The sequence below is a fragment of the Spinacia oleracea genome, chromosome 5 (genome assembly GCF_020520425.1).
Source record: "Spinacia oleracea cultivar Varoflay chromosome 5, BTI_SOV_V1, whole genome shotgun sequence".
Classification (NCBI taxonomy): Eukaryota; Viridiplantae; Streptophyta; class Magnoliopsida; order Caryophyllales; family Amaranthaceae; genus Spinacia; species Spinacia oleracea.
In genome coordinates, this window is record NC_079491.1 from 24,192,200 (window position 1) to 24,198,391 (window position 6,192).

A 6,192-nucleotide genomic window follows, 5' to 3' on the forward strand; every position below is an offset into this window, starting at 1 on the left:
CAAATTTCGGAAATTAGGGTTTGTTATTCAACTCCGATGAGCTGAAGAAATTGGTGAGCTGTAGAAAGATATATTTGTGGGTTTTTGATTGAGGGAAAAGGGATGCGAATTCGGGAATGATAGAATTCATTGCGAATTTGATTAGATCTAAAAATGGGGGAGGGGGCTTGGTTTTCGCTGGTACAAGGAAGGAAGGAAGATTTAGGGGTTTTGATTCCAAGTTCTGTCTTGCGTATTAATTTTAATTGAATTAGGAACAGACCCGTTACAGAGATAACGGGTCTCTTCTTTTTCCCTCAGTGGACCCCCCCGACACCAAAGACCTCTCATTAATGTCAACGGGTCTCTTTTTTATCTTTCATTGTCTAGTAAGTGGGTCTATGTTAGCATAAGAGACCTGTTATTTTTTATATGAGGTCCTTTTAATCAAAGAGACCCGTTAACTACTCTAAGGGATCTGTTTTTAGAGATCTCTTTGGACATTTTTGTAGTAGTGCCTTATTGTAAGTTATATTACCTTATTGAAACTTATTGGAACTTATTTGAACTTATTAGAACTTATCTGAACTTATAAGACCTGAGAAATAAGGTCTTATAAGTTGAAGAGAACACGACCTTAATATATGACAACTAATCGACATGATACTTTGTTTATCATTGATAAATTTTGTTGCTAAGTTAATTATGGAGTAAGGATAAAATTAATACTCCGTATGTTGGATGGTTAGAAGGTACGTAAATATATACTTCCTACGTTCCGGAAATATATATCATATCGCATCATTTAGTTTTTTACACTATTCACAATACGACTTTGACCAATTTTTGTGATTCGTATGTAAGAAAATTGTAGTCATGTGGGGTCATTTTAGATTCTTATGATATATATTTTCTGAAATTAATTTTTTATAATTTTTACTTGCACGCGTTTTGAGATATTAAGAGTCAAAGTAATGTGTTAAATGAGTAAAGGTCAACCAAGGTGGAATATTTTCGGAACGGATGAAGTATATATACATTTTTTTTAATAACATTTATATGACTTCTGCACATTTATTCCTTCCTAGCACTACAAGAAATTGTACTATTAACGACGGGAAATCCCGTCGCGAAAGGCCAATAATTGTTGATTAACGACGGGATTTCCTGTCGCGAACCCGTCATAAAAGGGGGCCGTCGTTAATAGAAAATCCCGTCGTAAACCCGTTATAAACCCGTCGTAAAAGACATTTACGACGGTTATTCCCGTCATTGTTTGGTTGTTAGCCCCGTCGCAAAAGGCTTTTGCGACGGGATTTTTGACCCGTCGTAATTAGGTTGTCGTAAAAGATACAAATTCTTGTAGTGTAGTATAATTTTAAGGCTTTTTATTCAAAAAAAAAAAAACGTAGTGTTCCTTATTGATGTTCCAATTTATACTTTTTACGTTTGACAACGCATATTTTGTACTACCTCCGTTCCTTAATGTTCTTTACGCTTACTATTTGCACGGACTCCAATGCAATATTTAACGACTTATATATCCATTTCCGTATGTGAAAAAATTATAAAAACTTGATATTTTGAAAATACATAATGAGATCAATCTAACAAGATCTTACATGATAACATTTTGATGTATATAACAGTGAGAATTCACGGTCAAAGTTTTCACACTTTGGACACATATTCCAAAGCGTAAAGAACATTAAGGAACGGAGGTAGTATCAAATAAGACTCACATGAATATGTTTTTTTTTCTTATGTACTGTAAATAATTTAGAAGATTTTCTTCAATTGTCAACATTTTCAAATTTCTAAATTGGAACATAACTATGGAACAGAGGGGGTAGTACTCAGTAACACCAACTTAGATCATGTTTATCAAACACCAAAATTTTAGACTTCAGCCCAATAAAATACTTTATCTTTTTTGTCTCCCCAACACCAAATCCAACACCAACAATATTTAACAACATTTATCAAACACCATGGCCCTGTTTGGTTAGGAGTTGTTAATGGTTAGCTGATAGCTGGTTTGACTAGCTGTTAGCGGTTAGCTGTTTGCATTAGCTGATTTGACTAGCTGGTTGCATTAGCTGTTTGTGTAAAAGTGTTTGGTAAATTAGCTGATAACTGTTAGCTGTTTAATATGTAAAATGACCATTAAGGACATTGACATACTTTGTTTCTTATTAATATTAGAAAAATAGTTTATTGTGTTAATTTTTTTTTTCTCTTTATATTTTTCTAATAAACAATGACTAAAAAAATAAATTTATTTGAAAAAAAAAAATTATCCTTAATTTAAATTTTTTGATAATATATATTTTTCAAATAGAGAAATATTACTAATGATATTTTAAGCATTTGCAATATACTTCAATTGCTTCAAAGTACTAATATAAAATTTATTACAACAAAAAACGAATCTAGTAAATAGGGTGAAATGAAAAAGAAAGTATTAGTAATGTTTTTAGAAGAAAAATATGTAGGGTACCAAGGTTGATAGTGGTTGTAATTATAGGCAATAGTAGGACAAAATAGTCATTTTCATCCACTTTCTCAAACATCTAATTCCAAAAAGCTCCTATATTGAGCTTTTTCACACCAAAACTCTCTTCCAATCCTCTCCTAACCAAACACTCCCAATTAGCTTTTTCTAAAGGTCAAACCTCTAATTCACCCCAAAAAGCTCTTTTTCCCTCAAACCTCTTCTATATAAACATCCTAAAAATATAACGTAAAAATATAACTTACCAAGATTTTCATTTTAAAGATTCTTATATGTTATATTTTCCTCAAACTACGTACAAATCTGATTATGTGGTGCTGACAAGTGTCGTTCTTTTATTTGATTATCTTATACTATAAAAATCTATCAATATATATTATACTAAATGAGAGGAAATTAAGGTGGTAATGACAAATGTCACTTATTGATTCACCTCTCTTTTAATTAAAAAATAATAATTAAAACACTTAAATTAAGGAAAAAATATTATTGATTTTCATTATAAATCTAAAGATTCTGTTGATAATAAACATACTAAAAATATTTTTCGGCTCTTCTCCCCTTCCTAATTAAGCAAATAAATTATACGGAGGACTTCAGTTCAACACCTTATTAAGAAGTATATTTTAAAAGATATTGTTGCTAAACTAAAAAATACATTTTATAATTTATGTATTAGTAATTAGTAAACATTAAATGAAATTACTACGACATACAGATTATATGTCAACGCAACTGATATGCTTCATATTATGTCCATGCAATTGTACATGCAAAACTAGATATTACGAAAACATTAATTTGTGATATAACAAGATAAGACAGGTGAGCATAGACATACATATAACTTAGTAAAAATTTAATTTTGTATTTTACGATTTATATTAAGTTCGATTTAAAAGTTGATGAATAAGATAAATTTTTAAATGGGTCAATTGAGTTAAGAGGGTGTAGTATGCCATTTTTATAATGAATATTTGGTCGAATAAAGTGGGTAAGCATATTTGATCTACTAATAATATATCATATTATATCATATTTTGGGGTGAAGGGGCAAAGATGATTTTGATTTCTACCTCCATAAGCCTACATAGACTTTATAATGGTTATATCTTATAATTAAGGGTTTATTATATTGTAGGTTGTAATATCTTATATTGTAACAAAATTATTATTAATATGTTTGCAACGACAAAAATAATTTTTCTATGTTAATGTAAAGGATTGTAATATCCCTTATATATAAAATTTTGTGTAAAATTAACATTTTGATATATAAACCATGAATCACACTTGATATGGGCGAGTCCGGACTTAATTAATATATTCTAACGACGAAGATAAAGATATATTATTGACTAATATTGTCTAATAAATAGAGATTTGGTGTTGGTGAAGATATATGAGGATAACGTGTACCACACCACCTTGGTGATGGGCTGATCGAGTTTGAATTATTGGATTTGAGAACCCGAACCCTCACCCAATTCTAATTATATATGTCACTTTTAGATATTTTCATCAATATTATAGCTAATAAAATCAATTTTAATAATAAACTTATGTCAATATATTCAAAAGTGAGATGCATGAAAGACAAAGTGACGTTTTTAACGAATATAGGGACGAAAGATTGTCAGTGGGGTGGATTTTTTTGGGTTAAGAGGGTGACGGGGTGAGGATGCATGAATTTTTTATTAGCCTCGCCCGCCTCTCTTATCATTCAACTAATTTATCGCGAATCTTTCAAAAAAAAAAACTATTAACCTACATATTATAATGTTTTATTCATTTACTCAATTACTCTAATCAGACAATCAAATTGTAGAAGACTCTATAATAAATTTTTAAATTCAAAATTCTCTTACCAAAACAAAAAATGTTGATTTTGGGGGTGGGTTTGAGGCTGGTGTAGATACACGGGAGGGTGATTGAACGGGGATAAATTATATTGTTTACCCTTCAGGAAAGGGATTGGGTGGGGTGGCCCGGTTGGTACCATTGTTCATATCGTGGGTGGCGAGGAGGGGGATAAGATCTTAGGTGGTTACGAACTGAGTGTGGAGGTCCCTCCCCGCCTCAAAATCATCTCTATCTGAATAAAGTAAATGGTGCGGGTATGTGTTAAATGATCAGGTAATGAGGTAGTTAATTGGGATGAATTTAATTTCATATCTCATAATTAAGACGAACAGGAATGAGATTGGGGTTTGGTGCCATACCTACAGTTGGTGGAGGGGATAAAAGTTTTACGCGGGTACGGTTGTGGAGGCTCCGCCCGCCTCAAAGTCATTTATAGTCGAATAAAATAGATAGAGGAGGTAGGTGTTAAGTGATAGGATAATGAGATAGACGGTGAGGGAGTATTAGAGGAGTATGACTACCGAAGTATAGGGTGGATGAGAATAATTTTATATTTGACACGGGTGATGAATGGGGACGAAAACAATCATATCTTTGTACCCTTATTTGTTTTATTTATTTTTAATAAATAAGACATTAACAACATATTTGATCCATCATTAATTTTTAATTTTTTTTTTGAGGGAATCATTAATTTTTAAATAGAAAATATTTATAAGCTCTATTTTTTTTATTATAGATTGTTTGCAAGCACAATTAAGATTTCATGCAAATTTAATATTAGGATTATAAAACGTGCATCGCACGGGCGTTATACGCAAATACGATTGTACAGGGGTGTGTAGGGTGCTCTTGGTGCACTGGTGTCCAAACGACACGCGTCAAATATAAAACGCGGGTTTCTTATTAAATCTGGAGAAGAAAAGAACAAACGTTGTTTTTTTGTTAAAAAAAAAAAGAACAATGACTGCTCTGTTCTATTCTGGTCGTTTTATTGTTTTTCGCTCCATTTTTCTGGTATATAGACCTTCTTTTTTATAATTTTGGAATCAGAATTTGTGAAGAGGAGAGAGAAACTATGAAGAGGAGAGAGAAAGTGATGGAAAATCCTCAGATATTGGTTGATTTTTCTACTTCAATATCAAATTCAATTAATTCTTCTTCTCCAAATTTGAATTCCTCTGCTGATAATCCGCTTTGTGAAGGTAATTTTTCAATTTTTTAAAAACGAATTACTTATTTCTGATGATTTTGATTTCGATGTTCGTTATTTGATCATTTCAATTTATTTGATTTTTTTTATCATTTCGATTTCTACATTTCTCAATTACTTTGATTAATGTATTTTGATTATATATTTTGATGATTTTGATGATTAATGTATTTTGATTATATATTTCTGATGATTTTAATTTCTGTTCTTTTTTCGATTTTATATGTTCTTTTAGTCTTACCTTTTGTTCTTTTATATATTGGTTATGATATATGTATTAAGAGATTGTAATAATACAGAAAATAATTATTGAACATGTTGTTCTTTTTTGCTTTAGCTTGCTGTTCTTTTATGCTTTAGCTTGTTGTTCTTTTTTGCTTTAGCTTGGTGTTCTTTTAATATTACACACTTCAGATCAAATTGTACTTTTACCATTTTTGTTGTTCTTTTATCTTTTTTGTTGTTCTTTTTTCACATGGTTAAAATAAGTGTTCTACATGATATGTTCTTTTCTGTTATTTATAATGTTCTTTTTCTTTACTTTATTATGTTCTTTTATGCTTTATTGTTGTTCGTTTTTTTATTGGTAATGTTGGTTTACATGCTTAAAATAAGTGTTCTA